The 20,789-nt window shown below is 38.1% G+C and overlaps 1 long non-coding RNA gene across 1 annotated transcript; it reads right to left on the reverse strand.

Annotated features, from left to right (window-relative positions):
• Positions 1 to 12,133: 12,133 nt before the first annotated feature.
• On the reverse strand, positions 12,134 to 13,184 carry LOC145169189 (uncharacterized). The gene is made up of 2 exons (XR_013742351.1): positions 13,052 to 13,184; positions 12,134 to 12,750 (listed from the first exon to the last, which is right to left on the reverse strand). It is a non-coding gene; the product is annotated as an uncharacterized LOC145169189 (long non-coding RNA).
• Positions 13,185 to 20,789: the final 7,605 nt, after the last annotated feature.

A 20,789-nucleotide genomic window follows, 5' to 3' on the forward strand; every position in this document is an offset into this window, starting at 1 on the left:
TGAGTAGAAGATTAAAAATAACCAATTGTATGAATCATTTAACTAGGCATAATTTACTTACCAAATCTTAGGGAGAATTGTGAAGTAAATGGATCTTGGAGTTAAGCCTTGAGTTCTTGGGAGTGTTTACAGAAAGTTTACAGAATGTGAAATGGAGTTGTGAATTGAGAAATGAGGTTCACAGTCCTTTATAAGGGGTAAGGAAGTTGATAGGATGTTTGTTTGGTTTACTGTTGGGTAATACATGAATTACTGAGATATGCCTTGGAATTAGCCATTTACAGCTCATAATCCGTAAACATTCTGGAAATGGGGAAGGGTTCACGGTCCAAATGGACCATAACTCTGGTTTACAGTCTAAATGGAATGCCCTAAGGGGTTTAAGGCCAAAAAGGTGCCTAGAATGGTGTTCATGGTCAAGATTTGGAGTTTTTATGGTGTTTACGCCCTAGATGCTTCCTAGGGAAGTGTTCATGGTCAAGCTTTGGAATCCTTATGTAGTTTACGCCCAAGACATTACCTAGGAGTGTGTTCACGGCCTAGCCTTGATATTTTAGAGTTTTTACGCCCAAATAGTTTCCTAGGAATGTGTTTATGGTCTAACTTGGTCTAATAAAGGTGTTTATGGTCTAGTAGGGTCCACTAAGGGAGTTTATGGTCAAGTAAGGTCCAATGAAGAGGGTTTATGGACAAGGGTGGCCCAAGGGAAAGTGTTCACGGTTTTAGGTGATTTTCCAAGGGTGTGTTCATGTTTTTAGCTAGTATTCATTCAAAGGTGGTGGTCTTAGTGGGATATTGTGCTAAAACTTCCATACAAGGTGTCTAATGGGTGTTTTCTTGTTACGTAGCCAAGGGTGCATTCAATCATGGTTCCACAAAACTTATTGCCCATACTTATATCCATATAGGTCTACTTAAGTCATTATTCTTATTGCCTTCCATGTTCTAGGGTGGTGGGGAGACTAAGCTTAATACTACTAGACAATCTTTTGATTCAAGATTCTTATTCTAATTCTTTTGCCTAGTTTTCCTTGATAAACTTGTTTACTTTCAAGAGGTTACTTGATATGTGACTTCCAAGGTTTTCCTTGTAATAGAGTTACAATTTAGACATTGTTTGATCCAAATATTTCGGGTTGTCACAGTAACGGTGAAGAACCGTTACCCACTCCCGAGGATTGAGGATCTCTTTGACCAACTACAGGGGGCATCTTGGTTTTCCAAGATAGATTTGCGTTCAGGCTACCACCAGATGCGAGTAAGAGATGAGGATGTACATAAGACTGCTTTCCGAACTCTCTATATCCACTACGATTTCGTGGTTATGCCCTTCGGGCTCACCAATTCTCCTGCCGTGTTCATGAACCTCATGAACCGCGTATACAGACCGATGTTGGATCGGTCTGTGATCGTCTTTATTGATGACATATTGGTTTACTCCAAGACGCAGGAGCAGCATGAGGAGCACTTACGGGAGGTGTTGGATAACCTGAGGAGGGAGAGCTTGTACGCCAAGTTCACCAAGTTCGAGTTCTGGTTGCGCGAGGTGCAGTTTGTGGGGAACCTTGTCAACTAGAACGAGATTCTTTGGTTGACCCGGCCAAAGTGGAGACCATGATGAGATGGGAGGTTCTGAAGTCTCCATCTGATATTTAGAGTTTCCTCGGGTTAGCAGCCTATAACCGAAGATTCATACATGACTTCTCCATGATAGAAGTACACTTGACCCGACTGATGAAGAAGGTTGTGGTTTTTCGCCGGGGCCTGAGCAACAAGTAGTGTTCGATACATTGAGATAGAGGTTGTGTGAGGCGCCGATCTTAGCCCTACCAGACGACGTGGAGGATTTTGTAGTGTACTGTGATGCGTCCATTTCAGGTTGGGCGTAGTGTTGATGCAAAGAGGGCACGTCATCGCTTATGCCTCGAGGCAGCTGAAGCCTCACGAGGCGAACTACCCGGCGCACGATTTGGAGTTGGGGGCGGTTGTTTTCGCCCTCAAGATTTGGCGACACTACCTCACTAGGGTCCGTTATACCATTTACACGGACGACAGGAGCTTGAGGTACCTCATGGATCAGCCAAATCTAAACATGAGGCAGCTCGGTGGCTAGATGTGGTGAAAATTTACGATTATGAGATCCTCTACCACCCGAGGAAGGCCAATGTTGAGGCCGATGCGCTTAGCCAAAAGGCAGGCCCGATTAGAAACATTTGCTTGAGGATGACAGTGGTGACTCCGCTTCTGGAGAAGATCCGGGAGGCCCAACAGGAGGCTATGAAGGAGGAACACTGGAAGAGTGAACGTATAGTGGGCCAGATTTCCTCCTTTGACTATGATAGCCACGGACAGTTGACTCTTCACCGCCGAGTGTGGGTTCTATACGCAGGCGGTGTGCACCAGATCCTGATGGAGGAGGCGCAGAAGTCCATATTTTCCATGCATCCCTAAGCGACGAAGATGTACAGAGATCTTCGCCCTGATTATTGGTGGCCCTTCTTGAAGCAGAATGTAGCCTGGTACGTCGAGAGATGCCTGATCTACAGGAAGGTCAAGGGAGAGAACCAGAGGCCTCACGGCAAGACACAGCCGTTGGATATCCCTCTGTGGAAATGGAAGGATATTACTATGGATTTAATCATGAAGCTTCCAGGGACCGCACGGTGAGTGGATTCGATTTAAGTCATCGTGGATCGGTTGACCAAGAGTGCCCATATTATTCCGATGCAGGAGAGCATTTCGGCCGTGAAGCTGGCCGAAATCTACATCAGGGAGGTAGTAGCTCGACACGAAGTGCCAGTCTCTGTGATTCTGACAGAGATGTACGATTTACATCCAGATTCTAGAAGAAATTTAATGACGAGTTGGGTACTCGTCTGCACTTTAGCACGACTTTTCACCCGCAGACGGATGGTCAGAGCGAGCGGACCATCCAGACTCTGGAGGATATGTTGCGGGCATGCGTCCTGAACTTCGGTGGTGGCTGGGATACCTACCTTCCCTTGGCAGAGATTTCCTACAATAATAGCTACCACGCGAGTATCGACCGTCCTTCCGTCGAGATGTTATATGGGAAAAAGTGCAGAACCCCGATATGTTGGGGTCAGGTGGCGCAGAGGGTCATGGGGAGTACCAAAGTGGTACTCAAGATGACGGAGAGGATACAACAGGTCCATAGCAGGCTTCAGACAGCTCAAAGTCGGCAGAAGAGCTACGCCGACAGACGCCGATCAGACCTAGAGTTCCAGGTCGGGGATATGGTTCTCCTGAAGGTGTCACCTTGGAAAAGTGTCATCCTGTTCAGGAAGCGGGGAAAGTTGGGCCCCAGGTACATTGGTCCATTTGATGGTTTTTGAGCATTCTAACACTCCTAAGGTGTACATACAACCCTAAATACCTTGGATCTATGTTTTCTCTATTATACATGCAAACTTGAGCTTTCCAAGGTATTACCCTAACTAGCATACAAAACTTTGATACTTGGGTAATAACACAAGTAAGATGACATACATTTTGTTGTAGTTGGAAGCCTTGGATTATTTGGCCTTTAAGAACTTAGCACCAATAGTGTGGATGCCTCAAATGGAATCACAACACACCATGGACAAAGAATGACATTTTTTAGAGAGAATATTCATACACCAAAACCGTCCATATAAACCCCAAGAACATTCGTTATGATTTTGGCTATGGAGTAACATACTTATATGTGGAATTCCAAAGGTCATGGGTTAACCATAATCCATACCCATGGGTTTATGATCCATGGTTCATGTGACACAACTCTTTATGTATCTATACATAAACTTAGTCCAACATGGATCATAAGCCCAACATATAAATATAACTAATTTGCACAATTAGTCCCCATTGATTTAATGAGTCTCTCTTGATCACTAAATTAATTCCAAACTAATTCTAGATCAATACTAATTAAATCATATGATTTCATATTAATATATTAGAACTTATAATATATTAATAAACCATAAATAACCTCTTCTCAAAAGTCCATCCTAACAAATTGTCCTGATGATATGCAACCCAAATGGACCATGCTACTCTCGGGTCAAGTACATACCAATTATAGTTATGGGCTTAGACACCTAATCCAACACCTTTCGCGTTTATCCCTATAAGGATAAAAGGAATGGATAAACTTCGACTTATATGCTTGCTCTATCTACTCATCAAATCACACACAATGATGTGTTTTATAACACCAAGTTACTGGTGCATTTTCACATCATCAATGTGCAACCGACTTGTAAAGTGCAACTCATATCTCTTAGATTCAAGAATATAAGATATTATCATCTCATGATCACTCGTGATAAAATCCATGAAGTGATTCAAATGAGCGTGGGTTTAATCCAATACTCGAATCTTATTCCAGGAGCACTCATGAACACTACAGCTATATCTAAAACAACTAGACAAACTACAGACCCATTCATGACAGTCTTGCCTCAATACCTACTTCCAAAGTATGATTGACTGTGGATGGTTTGAATAACCTAGTTATTCGGGAAGTCAAAACATGCAAAATAAAACACAAGAATAATACTAATCCTATATGGCCCCAAAACTTTGAGTTCCATATTGATTACTCATTATTCATTGTATAATGTTTCGAATAATTAACTTAATACTTGAATTAAAACAATAGATATGCCATGCTCCAAGCATGCACACTATGTTTGTCTAAACAATAGTTATGACATGCTCCAAGCATGCCCACTATGTTTTTCTATGGTCCTTACATTGTGAAATAGATCAATTGAACACATCATCAATGAAACTCATTTCACAATTCCAAATCTTTATCACCAGTGTAAGAATTCCAAGTTCTTGCCACTGCCAGAATGTGTTAGATTCTAAACTATAATGCAATGATTCCTTTGTAATGTGTAGGTACCAAAATTCATGGAAACTTGACAACAAACATTACAAAGTATTCCAATGGAGAGCAATTCCATGGAAATGAAGTCTCAAATTCAAAGTACTTTCCCATGAACATCCTTCTTGCATTAAGTTTGCTAATCTTACACATGTTTAAAGAATAACTTCCACTTATGGAAACATTTCCATATTCCCATTTTGACGATCACTTCTGAACAAGAGTTACCTCTTCTTAGAGTATGTCAATATGGTCCTTTCCAAAATTTAAAATATACTTCCAAGTGTCCATGAGCAACCAATCTTTGGTAAACCTCAGATTGTCCTCGACAATTGCTTAATCAATTTAGTCATATCCAGTTCTAGTCCTTTTTCCTCTTAATGCCCTAGGCATTTGGAAAATTGAGAACGGATGAATATTACAGCACATAGAATCGATCCTATATCGGAAGCATATAGCACACGATTCATGATGTCTCACATAAAGACATGATACTAGACCAGTCTTTTGCTATAATATTTCTATTTCTATTTGCCATGTTCTCATAATTCGAAATATGAAAAGGGATATCGTAATCATAGTCGAATTTTGAGAACACAATTATCATTTCCATACATAGAATTTCCTTATGTTGAACCATTCCAACATAACATTCATATACATGCTTGACTAAATTTGATTAAAATCTCAATCTAAGCTTTTAGAATTGAAATGAAGTATGAATTCCTCTCCCTTAATTATAGCAAAACAACTTTTCAAACCCTGCAACTTGCGAATTGAAACTTTTGCTTTCTATAATTAACATTTCTAACTTGCAACATTCAACATAATTGATTATGCTCCCACTAGCATAATAATCATTACTTTTACTAGCATAACATTTATGCTCCCACTAGCTTTGATATGTACCCAAAAATCAGCTGGACTTCTAGAAATCAATACTTATTGACTTTCATTACCAAAATTTCAGATTTCTGATACGAGATGCTTTGATAAGACTTTATCTAGGCTTCTTGAACTCATACACCTTTCCTTAGACAACTCACATGTGTGTCTAAAGAACTTAAGAACTTACAGCAATAAGTCTCAAATGTTTAGACTTTTTGCCATTCCTCAAAATTCGAATTATGAAAATGTATGTCGTAATCATAATCAAATTTGAGAATGCAAATATCATAATCACTATCTTCTTAAAAATCTATTTAGTGAAAGCGTTTCCTCACCATCATTTTCATGAGTCGGAGAGAAACCTTATGACAGTTAGATTTTATGGTGTATGTGTTCCTATCCATGTGAATTTGTCAAACCATAATCAAAAAGACAAGGTTAGTGACAAATCCAAACTCATATGGATTGCACTTGTTCAATATTAATTTCTTGCCACTTGGCAGCACAAGGGTCTACCATTGCTTCCAAGTTGTTATGCAAACAGCTGAGAACACATAGAACTCACATGCATAGTCAACTTTAACTGGAATAGGCACAGAAACAAGAATATGTCAACACGATAGGTTACAAACCTCAAGTCGTGTGCTAGTGATAAACAATAGGTTTTCTTCTCGATTAGTTCTTGAAACTTGTCAAGATCTTTAAAACTCCCACTGACCTCTTGACATATAAGATTCTCTGTCAGGAACCATTCCTTGACAAAACAAATATTCAAGAGTTAGTGCATATTCTTATCAAGACAAACACTTCACATAATTGGCCGTAGTTGGTCTTTGTTCTATCCAAAACATCACAACTTACCAATTTCAAATGTACAAGAGTAGAAAACATTTTACTCTACATTTGATAAGTGTTATAAACCTTTCCTAAGATTATTTCACTCAAGGCACAATCTTGGAGTATGACTCTAAGACTTGTTTTGGAACGAAGCATGACTCATCTTGTTGATTTAACCATTTCAACAATTCACGATTCCTCTTCTTGGCCATGCATATGGACCAAGATATCCTTAGAGGATCAATTGTGACATGGTTTTCATAGTCATTAAGATGATCATAAAACACGATACTCTAGTACTCTCCCATCTTTTCAGATTGGAGAAACTTTTATCTTTCTGCCCAATTTGATTCTTCTCACTCGTTCTTCCATACATTGAAACTTTTCCAATGTTTCAGAATTATACTTAAACTTGTAAGCATAACCATATTTACTAAACTTTAGTAAATCATGATGAATGGTCTTATCGCTCTTTGTGGTGGACCTGACCAGCGCACACCAGTGTACCCGATCCCCTAGTCCTTCACTTGACTCACATAAACATGTGAACAAAGATCTAGTCTTAATTTCCCAAAGATGAAGGTTCTCATTCATCACACAATACAAGTTGCATGATTCCAAGTTTGTTTCCAACTTAAACTTAGGTGATGAGAATCTTTCCTTATTTGGTAAATTATGACACTACCACAAACGAAACGAAAAAATCAAATTCATATTCCAGTATTGCTATCAATCGAAACATATAAGCAACGATTGTTTTTCACAAATGCCATTGTAAGGAAATTTTAAAAATAAGATAAATTTCAAAATTTTTCTTTCTTTATAAAAATTGCTGAAAACTTATCCTTACAATGCAAATACAAGTGAAAATATGTTGTTATCTATTCCTAAGCAATCTATCATAACTCTTAAGCAGCAGCTCACAAATCTGATCATCGAACCATGCGATCGAAATCCATCTCTTCGTGATCAGACTCAGCATACAATTCCTTTAAGCTTCCTTTCATTTTTTCGATTATTCAAAACATTAAAATGTAATTACATTACATCATGTATTAAGAATCTCCAAATAGGAACTTTAATAGAGTTAGACAATGGATTTTACCTGAAGTAGAGTCAAAAGTTTTTTGACTTTACCATCCTTGGATCTTTCAGGTAAATACGGCAGCTTCGCAACTAATGCCCCTTCTCTTGGCAACAGACACATATGGACTATTTGGAATGGTACACGGGACTATCTCAGACTTAGCCTTTCTCTTTACCATTTGGTTAAATGACTTGACCATGGCCGATCCCTTTCCATTGGGAAGAGAAAGCTTTTCTGGACTTCCAATGTTACCATTGTCAATGTCCATTGAAGTTTGGGGAGTAGACCTTCCAATCAAATTTTCTTTACCAGTATACCAAATCATTTATGATTCAGCAGCAACAAGCAAATAGGTAAGATCGATAAGGGTCATGTCGTGGTCTATCACACAGTAGTCCTTAAAGAACCCGCTATATGACTTAGGAAGTGATTGAAGAACCCAGTCAACTGCCAACTTCCTAGAGACTTCGACACCCAACTCTCCCAGCTTGTCAATATGTAACTTCATCTCCAAGACGTGAGCACATATATACTTTCCTTCCTTCCAATAGGGCTTTGAGTGACCTAGAACTTGTGGGTTAGGGAGAATTATTGGAGGAGGTGGAGGAAGTGAAGTTCCACTACAGCACGAAGAAGGGATTAATCTTTCACCTTGATTGCCTTGTGGAAAATCATCTTTATGAAGAAAGTTTACTTCAAAAGATTCGGGAAGACCATAGTTGTCTGAACTTAGACATTTATGAAGGGAGATATTCAAGTTTAGTTGATTTTAGTCCTTAATATAACACCCAACATGAAATATTAATGCTAGGATCCAACACAATATTTTACAATTCGGAAGAGGGATGTTGTAATCCTATTGCTAAATATTTGAAGGTAGGTAAATGACGATTTACCAATTTCCACCACGAAAAATGAAAAGGGACTTTAGGTTTTAAGTGAATTGAAATTCCTAGATCCTTTAAGATTCATTGGACAATTCAATGGCATGTTTAAATCGCGATTGTGCCCTTCAAGTTTCTGACTGGGATGCCGAGGATCACAAACAAGGTGTGAATAACCATGCAAATTAGCTTGGTACACTCAATGTTACAACCACCTAATCAATGTTCCGGTTAACCACACACGCTCCCTTGACCTATGATTAACATCAAGCTACCTTTTGCCACGCACTGTCAGTCCCAGATTAGTGTGCCAGTTAACCACACACGCTCCACTAACGACTTAACAATGTGCAAAGTGCAATTTCATGGGATAGCACCATTTTCACATTTTTCTAAGTAACCAAGATTGGGAATTTATAAGTGTTTAGTTACGTAGTATTTCATTATACTTTTGGCTATGGAGTAACATATTTATATGTGGAATTCCAAAGGTCATGGGTTAACCTAAATCCATACCCATGGGTTTATGATCCATGGTTCATGTGGCCCAACTCTTTATGTATCCATACATAAACTTAGTCCAACATGGATCATAAGCCCAACATATAAATATAACTAATTTGCACAATTAGTCCCCATTGATTTAATTAGTCTCTCTTGATCACTAAATTAATTGCAAACTAATTCTTGATCAATACTAATTAAATCATATGATTTCATATTAATATATTAGAACTTATAATATATTAATAAACCATAAATAACCTCTTCTCAAAAGTCCATCCTAACAAATTGTCTTGATGATATGCAACCCAAATGGACCATGCTACTCTCGGGTCAAGTACATACCAATTATAGTTATGGGCTTAGAAACCTAATCCAACACCTTTCAGGGTTATAGCCTGAGTGGGCAAGGTGGCGTATAGGCTGGATCTGCCAACCGAGCTTAGTCAGATCCACAGTACCTTTCGTGTCTCCCAGCTGCGGAAGTGCCTGTAGATGACTCTGCGGTGGTACCTCTAGAGGATATTCAGGTGGACGACAACCTGAACTACATCGAGCGGCCAGTAGCCATCCTCGATAGGAAGATGAACGATTTGAGGAACAAGAAGGTCGAGTTAGTGAAAGTGCAATGGCAGCACCGCAAGGGCACGGAATTAACTTAGGAGCCGGAGGATGAGATGAGGGAGCACTACCCAGAGTGTTTCCCAGACGCAACAGACTTCGAGGATGAAGTCTAAAATAAGTGGCGGAGATTTGTAACGCCCGGATCCTGGTATGTATTTTAAACCAAACTTTTCATTTTTGCAAAGTGACTCGACGAGTTGGAGGCCTTAACCTCGTCGAGTAGAAACGGATTTTGGACGCGGGACTTGAAGTCTAATCGACGAGTTGATTAGCCTCAACTCGACGAGTAGGGCTGCCAGAGTGAAACCATAATTTTCAGGGTTTGTACCCTATTTAAGCACCTTAACCTCTAAAGGGTGGCCTCATTTGCAGCCTCCATCGTCCCAAACCCTAGCTACGAAACCCTAATATGTTTTTGAGTGTTTTGAGCCATTCTTGCTGCTTTCTTGAAGTTTTGAAGAAGATGAGACTTGAGGAAAAAGCAAGGAAGTGAAGGAAAAGAGTAGATCCGGAAACAGAACTTCATTTCTCGTTCACCTGAGGTATAAAGCACTTATCTTGCTTATTGAGTGTTTAGATCTAGTTTTAGGGTTTTTTCTCCATGTTTTGGTTCAATAATGGTGGCCTTTGGGATTTCGATATCCCATGTGGAAAGAACCTTCAGATCTAGACCATTGAGGGACTAGATGGCATAAAGGTGCCAACTTTATGGCCGTGGGAGTCCCATGCAACTTGTGAACCACCTTTTAGGGCCTTTTGAGCTAAATAACCAATGCATGGACGTAAAGTTAGTAACTTTACGTGATATATCGACCCTAGGGAACTAGATCTATGGTTTGGAAGCATTGAACCCGACTGGAAACGGCTGTATGGATTTAGACTATGGGGGACTCGACGAGTTGTCCATATAACTAGGCGAGTTGGGTTGTGGTTCCCCAACCTTTTCTGTTACTGGCCAAACTCGTCGAGTCTAGGAGATGACTCAGCGAGTTGGAAATGTTTTTGGGTTCAAAGATTGAAGAACTCGACGAGTTCAAGGAGGAAATCAGCGAGTTGTGAGCAAAATGTCTCGATTTTGTGTGAAGGGGAACTCGACGAGTATGATCGAGATTCCAGGGTTGCATGGATCATGGAACTCGACGAGTTCATGAAAGAACTCGATGAGTAGGATCGAGATTTCCAGAGTTTTATGGATCATGGAACTCGACGAGTTGATGGACCAACTCGGCGAGTTGAGTCAACCAGGATGTTGACTTTGACCAGGATGTTGACTTTGACTTTGACCATTGACCAGAGTTGACCCTTAAAGGGGTTATGAGTTGATTCCAGAGTCGAGGACAGTTTAGCTACTACGCGACATTGAGGTAAGTTACCTTCTAGTAGGAGTGGGTCGAAGGCACCAATACCGACCCACTAGTAGTTGATTATAGTAGAGATGGTTGTGTTTGTGATACTTCTCTCGCATGCCACTATCTGTTATGCTATTTGTGTCAGTATGCTATGATATTATGTGATAGTTGTAGGAAGGGGACTAGTCCCCGGACCCGGTTGAGATATACCGGCAGGGTAGGTTGGGCACCCAGATATGCCTGACAGTATGTTATGCTATGTTTTTATGTGGTAGGGGTAGGAGGTGAAATAGTCCCCGTAGCCGGTTGAAATAAACCGGAGAGTAAGTCAGGCACCCAGATATGCCTGGCAGGGTAGGTCGAGCACCAAGATATGCTTGACAAGGGTAGGTCGAACACCCCGGTATGCCTGACGAGGGTAGGTTGAGCACCCAGATATGCTCAGCAGGGTAGGCCGGGCACCCAGATATGCCTGACAATATGTTTGTTGTATGGTGTGTCGTATGATGGGGGAACTCACTAAGCTTTGTGCTTACGGTTTTCAGTTTTTTTTTCAGGTCCTTTCTTCGAAGGGAAAGGAGTCGGCACGTTAGCAGCGCATCACACACAAGATTTTCCGCATATGAGATTCTTGAGATTTGTACTCTGACATTATTACTATCTTATGACATGCTTTTGAGACATAATCTATGGTTTTTATGAAATAAGATAACTTGATGTTGTTTTCTATAATGTGTTTTATGAATCAAAAATGAAATTTTTGGTTTGGAAGGTTTGGGATGTTTCATAACAATAGAAGGTACTTTGTATTTTTTTTCTTGTTTATATTTTTATTAGGAGCCAATTGTAAAAAACATACATGCAACAATTCTCTTTTGTAATTCCTTTTAGATCTTTATTGAATATTGTTAGCTTGAGCTCCAACATTATTGCAACTAATTTTATATTGTTGTCCATGATTTTATTGATAAAGTTCTAATAATTTTCTTTACATAATGTAGTATTGTTTCCTAACATTAAAAAACCACTTCGGCAAAAAAAAAGAGATAAATACGTTGACTTAACAAATATTTAGAAGTACAATGGTTAATGATCATTACATTGGATGAAATCAAGAAACAAAAAAAATTAACTACACTTACTATTCTCTCCATCTTTTTGCCCAGTATCATTATCTTATTTTTCCTCTTTTTTAGCTTTTGTAACCTAAATTAAATGGAATAAAAAGATACATAGTTGCGAATTGACGGTAAATATAAGTGTAAAGATATAAATAGGAAGATGTTACTAATTCTTGTTGTAGCTTTTGAAGTTTCTCATTTTCTTCTTCAATGATTTTGGTTGGTTGGTCCCAATAGTAGAGTCAAGAATAATTATAGTTTCCGTTCTTCATAATACATTGTAATTGTAAAAATCACAAAATATTAAGCTAATTAAAAAGTTATCCCAAATATACTGAAAAATAAAAACACAACTAAGGGATTAAGCTTCAAAGAATTGCAGTTTTTACTCTTTTGCAAGGATGGACTATTTTCAAAAGAAAAAATGATGGATTCAAAATAAATCATATGAACTTTAGTTCAAGTGAGGCTTCAAGCATCTCCTTTCAATTTGACATCAACAATGACAAAACCAAACTTCTACATCCTTGTCCTACTTCACACCTTCAAAACTAACCTGACATAATCAACAAAAAAAAATAGAGAACTCAGCGAGAAATCAAAAATCCAGATATGAGACACAAAAAAGCTAACTTAAAACAAAGACATGGTTTCAATAAATTTCATCGACACTAAAGAGAATTGAATCGTAATCTAAACAGAGCAATTTATTAAAAGAAATACCCAAATCACTGCAATCCATACCCACACATAATATTTCTGAAATCGCTTTCTCAAAAAAAAAAAAAAATAAACAAAGCAATGCTTTGTTATATATGGGAAAAAGAAGATAATTTTTGCAGGAAGCGTACTCGTACCTCACTGAAACTGACTTTGTCAGAGCTCCAAAACAATCGTCTGTTCTTAAAACATTCACAACCACCTTCTTGATTCCCAAAAACTATAAGAAACAAGCAATAACTGACAAGGCTTTCAATTATATAAAGTAAAAAACTTAGAATAAAAAAAGGCTCTTTCAAAATAGAGATCTCTCGTAATATAAAGGAACACTTATGGTGTGTTACGTTGGCAAGGAAAGGAATAGAATTCGAGGGAAAATGATTCTATTTCCCTCGAATTCATGTGTTTGGTTGGACTTAGAGGAGATAAAAATATTCCTAAATGAAATAAAGTTTCCACCATATTGAGGAAAGTGAATTACTTCCAAAGTTGGATGGAAAACATTCCTTCTCATCAAAGAAAGTGGCAGATTACAAAAATACCCCTTGTACTAATCAGAAAACCCACCACCACTACCACCACTATCACTGACCACCACCACCACCGCCGCTACCACCACCACCACTGCCACCATCACCACCACCGCTGCCGCCCCACCGACCACCACCACCGTTGCCGCCATAACCACTACCACCACCGATGTTGCCGCCACTGCCACCGACCACCACTACCACCACCATGACCACCACCCACCACTACCGCCGCCGTCACCACCACCCACCATCACCGCCGCCGCCACCCACCGCCACTGCCTGCGACACCACCACCGCCACCATTTCTGGCACCACCACCACGACCATTACCCACCACCACTACCAATCCCATCACCCACCACCACCGCCGCCACGACCACCACCACCACCACTAATAACACTACCACCACCACCACTACCAACGCTGCCACCATCGCTGCTACCACCACCGCTGTCACACCCCCGAACCAGACGGCGGAAACGTCTGGGGGCTTGTGTGTGACTTCATCTTGAAATATCATTACAGTGAATATAAACGAAACATAGCATCATCATCACCATGCATAATTTAATACAACTGTCATTGTTTACATCAAGTACAATCTTTTAAATTACATGACCAAAACATTCACTGAATGATGTTAAACAGTACACAAAACAAACTCTCATATTCTTGATGATTCTTCTGCCTAACGAGTCCCTGAGAATACAAGTTATTTTGAAAACGTCAACATATATTATGTTGGTGAGTTCATAAGCATGTTTGATTGAAAAGTTTTGTATGGTTCGTAAAGCACCAGAAAATCCGATATTTTCTGTAAAGTGGTTTGAAAATAATTGTGTCAAAATCAAGTATTAATGCATGTGTGTTTACTGCTTTTGAAATGTATAAATAAACAAAAATGTAATCCAGATAGAAACCCTATATTTTTTTCTGGTGTAAGTGGAAGGTAATGTATAAATGTATTTATCCCAGAAAATCCGTTATTTTATGCATATAAAAGTATCGTAATGATAAAATCTCATGACCGAGTATCGATGTATGTATGTTTTTAGTATCGTCTAGATTTGTATAAATATACCGAAATCTTATATGAAGTTAGTCTCTAAGTGAGCCGTTACAACCATGCTTGATAATGACTAATTCGCATGTCTTGACGCCAATTTTGATGTAGGTAAGGTTTGTCGCCCTAGACTGACCTAGTCTAGCTGTAGCGAACAGCTAAGGCGTGGGGGGTCACCCTGTATAGATCTATACACAAACTCCCGCTCTCCTCCAGGAAAATATGGTTATAACTACAGGCTACGATTGTACACTCAAAGGTGCCAACCGACAAGTCTCACTAGATTCTCATCCTTTCATACCATGTTTAATGTTTACGTGTAGGTTGTATGTTTTCATATCCAAAAGGTATATATATATATATATATATATATATATATATATATATATATATATATATATATATATATAAGTATACGAAGTTCAATAATTATGTAAAGGATAGAATTACGATCTACTAAGCATGTGAATTTCAATCCAAGCCCAATTAGCATGTAAATGGACCACAAAGGCCCAATAACATGTAAGAGGGTAATTTAGGCCCAATAGGAATGTAAATGGACCACCAAGGCCCAACAAACATATGACCCATAGCTCAGGCCCAAATTAACATGTAAATGGGTCGCAAGGCCCAATAAACATGTCATGGAAGATATTAGGCTCAATATACACTTGAATGGGCGCTTAAGGCCCATTGGCCATGTAATGTGAATATTAGGCCCAATAAAATTGTTATCGACGTATTTCGTTCATTCGTTATTGTTTCGTTGTTTGTTTTAGCTCAAAGTTTGCCAAATTGATTATAAAAAATCATCTTTTTGTAAAAGCGACGTTCTTGGCCAATAAGCCTCAAATATTCAATTAAAGCCCAAAGTGTTGTAAAAATAACACTTTAGTTCACAACTTATAAAATTTGTAATTCCGTCCCAAATGTTTAGAAATTCACGGTTTTGGTCCAAAATTTTATATTTCGACATTTATAGCCCGGTTTTGCAGAAAATTGCATTTTCAGCCCCTTGTTTGTAAAATTTGACACTTTCGCCCCAATTTTGATAAAAGTTACATTTTTGGTCCAATTTATAAATAAATGTTATTTTCACCCATAAATTTGGTTTATTTACATTTATGACTCAAACTTTGGTCAAATAACATTTTTAATCCCAAAACTTTCATTTTTTTCGCAAATTTGGGCCTAAAACCGTGAGGCCCAAATGTTTGGCCCATTAAGCTAAAATTTACATTTGTGCGCCTTTGGAAAGCATGTTTATCATAAAAATCCATTTTTATACAAGTAGGACCTGTCTGATCCTTATAAAGACATAAATGTCACTTTTTTCCCTTATCTTTTGTTTTCTTGAAAATTTTGACCCTTAACAAGGTTTTTGCCTTAAGTTTTTATGTCTTAACCATATGAACACTTTTAGCTTGATAATATGATGTATAAGATGTCTTAGTTCATAGAGCTTTTTATTAATGTTGCTTAAGAGGTCGAGATATGTTAAGATCTAACACATTTTTACAAAATAAACTAAGAAATCACACAAGACATGCATATAACACATAGATCTACACATTTTACTTGTATTCTCCCCCAAAAATCATGAAAAACCGAAAACAAGGGGGTATGAACTCACCTTGGGTTTGTTGGTTCGGTTTTGAAGAGAAGATGAAGAAGTTTTCGGCCTTGATCAAACTTTCCTTGAGTGGTTTTCGAAATCTATGAAACAAGGATGTATATTTCATGGAATATTATGGTTTGAGAAGAGATCTTTAGAGAAAATCAAGAAGGTAAGCCATGAATCCCAATGAAAAACTTACCAAGATGATGATCTAGATGGAATACCCCTTGATGATCCATACAAGGTCTCGAAAATATGGATGAAAAAGAGGTGTTCTTGAGAGGATTCTTGAGATAATTTTGAAAAGAAATGAAGGTGGTCAGATGTTGGTGTTGGCCGAGGATAATAAAGAGAGGAAGGAAGAAAGATTTTTTTTTGCATAGAGGGTAATAAGCCTTATGGATGTTTGTGATCTTCTAGCTATTTGTTGGATAATTGTGGGTTGTTAAGTGCTTAACCCATGCACCCTCCCATTAATCTTTTTCTCTTTTTTTTACACTCATAGGCCGAGAATTTTGGGCTAGGAGATGGGGTGGAATAGTTTGGGCCTTTACTTGTCTTTACTCGAAATTATGAGGCCCAAATAATTACTTTTGGGCCCAATGGGACTTTAGGGTAGTTCACGGCTCAAAATTGCATAAATGAATGGATTTATGGCTTACTAGGGTTAATTGGATTAGTTATGGCCGAATAAGGAAACCATAGCCATAATGGACTTAAACCGGGATTCTTAGGGTTTTCAGCCCTTAGTTGAACACATGAGATGTATTTGAATGAGCATAGAGTATGATATTCTCTTAGAGTGCAAGCTATTACACTAGGTGAATGATTACATGAGAGTAGAATTTCCTAGCAAAAATGCTAGTTGTGACATCATCCTCCCGTTAGAGGGAATTTCGTCCCGAAATTCTTTCGAAAGATGTAACATCCCGTTATTTTCTGTTTGTAAAGTCAACTCTAGTCAACCAAAGTCAAACAAAGGTCAACTAAAGCCCTTTTTATTGTTTGGGTTTTCTATTTAGGTTATAATAATAACCTTTATTTTTTAAAATCCTTCAAATATCTACAATTGAATTTGGAAGGAAAAGGCTTGAAAATCCGAGAAACTTCGCAATTATCCCTTCGCTTCGGACCGCAAAGAGTTTACGGCCGTAAACTCCTCGGACCATAAACTCCTCGCAGACCGTAAATGAGGCTTCGGTTGTAAACGCCTTGCCGACTTCGGACCGCAAACTCCTCGGCCGTAAACCCTCGGATACATATATAGATTTCTTCATTTTTCATCATTTCTCTTCCATTTCAAGTCTAGAAACCCAATTTCTCTCTCAAGTATCATAGGATCTTCATCTTGATCTTCTAAAAACGTAAGAATTCTTTCCATTTGATTTGTTGATACTAAGCTTTATCTAGTACCACCCTTTGATTTCATCCATGAAATCATCTATTTTGGTTAGATCTTCAAGGAACACTAAGAACACCAAGAACACACACTAGTGTTTTTGGACCTTAAACACCCTCATTTGTCTTCAAATCGTAAGTATACTACCCATGGATTGTTATATACTTGAATCAGTTGTTAAACACCTAGAAAACATCAAGATACTCAAGAACAAAAGGTGTTTACGGTCTAGTGAATCTCCATAGACCGTAAACCCTTATAAAGGGTGTTCTTATAGCCTTTACCCTTCCTAAGGCTAAGCATGGTCCCTAGAACTCGATATCTTTGATTGAAGCCCTAGAAAGCCATCATTTGTGAAAGATTTGGCGAGTTTGTTGTTGAATCTCCTTAGACCGTGAAATCCATGACCGTAAGGTCATTGGACCGTAAACACCTAGGACCGTGAACACATGGACCGTGAACACTTAGACTGTAAACCACTTGGACCGTAAACCCACTTGGTCATGTCGTTTGGACCGTAAACTCTATAGGGTGGCCATATACCCTAGTTATGCAATCATATGTGATTGTATTCCTTCAATCTAAGAGTTTCCTAGTCTATTAGGGTGTTATCCCTTATAATTAGTTGTTTATATACTAATCAAATACATATACATGTCATTATATGTTTATTAGGATCTTTGTGTGCTCAAGGTTTCACCTGACACTCTACATCCTATTTCCAAACATACTTCCGTATCACTCACTACATGTGAGTTCATACCCCCGTATTTTCATAGCTTTTACTGTTTTAAGGGGGGGGGGAATACAAGTCTAACACAAAGATTTTGTGTTATAACAAATGATTTCAAATGGATTACAGTTATTATAACAAATGATTTCGAATGGATTACAGTTATCAAAACAAATGGTTTCAAACATCTTATCAAAATGAATTTCAGTATCATCAAATGAAGTGGTTTTAAGTGATTGTTTCAAAAAGACGTCAAGTCACCAAAATGGATTTCAAAATATGAAACTTCTTTTAAATATTTTATAAACTTATATTTTTCCCCAAAAATCATACTAGTATACATATATTTATATAAATAAGATTTAAAAGATTTATGACTGATAACCCACTTTGGTTCCTTTTCCTTGTTTGGATGTGGGATTACAAGTATTAGTTATTTGTCCGAGTGTCATTTAAATTTTACTTATATATATTGTATATGTATACAAGTATAAAAGTTTATTCATTTAGTTTCAATTACCCTTTTGTAACAAGTTGAGCAAGGGGTTGTATTCATTAATACTAGGTATCAATACAGAAAGTACATGTAAATTATAATAGGTATAATTTATGATTCACAGAACAATAATTCATGTTTCAAGCATACTAGAGTACATTGTTTTACAAGAACAAAGATTGATTCAAAACTATTCAAGGATATACATTCTTTCAGATACATGTTAAGAGTACTAATTCAAGAGCATACTATCAATCAATTACTTCAGAATGATTGGGTTTTCATAACTAATATACATGTAACGTTTATATTCTTTTATGAGACAAGTAGTACAGTTTGTTTAATTCATTTTAAACAATATAGTAAAGTCCTGATATTATAACCAGAGTCTCCAGCAGGGGATCGAAACAATGGGTGTATAGATCTATATTGGGATTGACAATCTCGCACTCGGACTGCTAGCTACAGTCAGGCATACACGCCTGTGAGTGACAATTGTTATCATCAACTTTCAGCGCATTCATAGCGTTGGATCATGCCATCTAGTTAGTATGGTTATAATAACTCATTTAAAAGATATTAACAATACGTTAGTGTATATCTAACTAAACTTAAGTACATTTTCAAAGTACTAGTTTACAAGATACAGTTTACAAGATACAGTTTACAAGATACAGTTTACAAGATACAATTAACAAGATACAAGTTTATATAAAGATTACAAATACAGATAATTGGTTTACAAATAGAACAGTTTTATACAAATACAACTACTTTTTATATACAACAGATAATATAGGATTTTCTGGAAACAGTCTACATATTCAATAAACAGAAGATATTCTTACATACATAAAAACTTATGCACTCACTCAACTTTATGTTGATACTCTCTTTTCAAATTACTTGTATTCTCAGGGAACCAGTAGACAGGTACACCCCGAGCTTTTGAGAAGATGGAGCTATTTATGTCTTGTCTTCTTCTTTCACAACTTTATAGTTTCAGTATACAATGTGAAATACATGTAAATATTTATACTTTTTAATACAATGGTTGTTTGTACTTTGATTACTATATTACATGTGTTGTGATACTACAAATGAAGTCCTCCACCCCCGGACGTTTCCGCCTTCTGGTTTGGGGTGTGAAAAAAGATAGGTTCATGAATGAGAGAATAGGTGAGGGCACTTTTGCTTCATCTGGTCCTTGCGTTCCCATGTGAATTCCGGTCCACGCTTAGCGTTTCATCGAATCTTCATAATCGGAATGCGACTTTGTTTAGTACGCTTCACTTCCCTGTCCATAACTTCTACCGGTCCTTCGACGAACCGAAGATTCATGTTTATCTCGATCTCTTCCAAAGGGAATGATAGGAGTCTCATCTGATAGGCACCCTTTTCAGATTCGAGACGCAGAACACAGGTGCATGTTGCTGAGTTTGGCAGGTAGCTGCAGCCTATAAGCCATTGAACCAATCCGGGCAAGAATCTTGAACGGTCCAATGTATCGCGGGTTCAAATTTCCCCGTTTCCTAACGCGAATCATTCCTTTCTAGGGAAAGACTTTCAATAGTACCCGGCCTCCGACTTGGATTTCCAGAGGTTTACATCATTTGTCAGCATAACTCTACTGTCTATCTCGTGATGCTCGAAGTCGAATTCTGATTTGGATTATCTTCTCTGTTGTTTCGCGAATGGTTTCTGGTCCCGTGAGAGTACTGGCGAGTGATCTGCATTTTCGACCATAAAGAGCCTCGAAAGGAGCAACCTTGATGCTCGTGCGATAGCTATTATTGTATGAGAATTCAATCAAGGGCAACTGGGTATCCCATGACTTGTTGAATTCAAACACCCAGGCTCGGAGCATGACTTCGAGTGGTTGAATGTTCCATTCGCTTTGGCTATTGGTTTGAGGGTGGCAAAAATGCTCATGCCTAGCTATGTCCCCCTAGCCTTCTGAAGTGACTGTCAAAATCTTGAAGTAATTCCGTTATCCCGATCAGAGATAATAGATACTTATATTTCGTGGAGT

The sequence above is a fragment of the Lactuca virosa genome, chromosome 4, assembly GCF_052849685.1.
Source record: "Lactuca virosa cultivar CGN04683 chromosome 4, Lactuca_virosa_CGN04683_v6, whole genome shotgun sequence".
Lineage (NCBI taxonomy): Eukaryota > Viridiplantae > Streptophyta > Magnoliopsida > Asterales > Asteraceae > Lactuca > Lactuca virosa.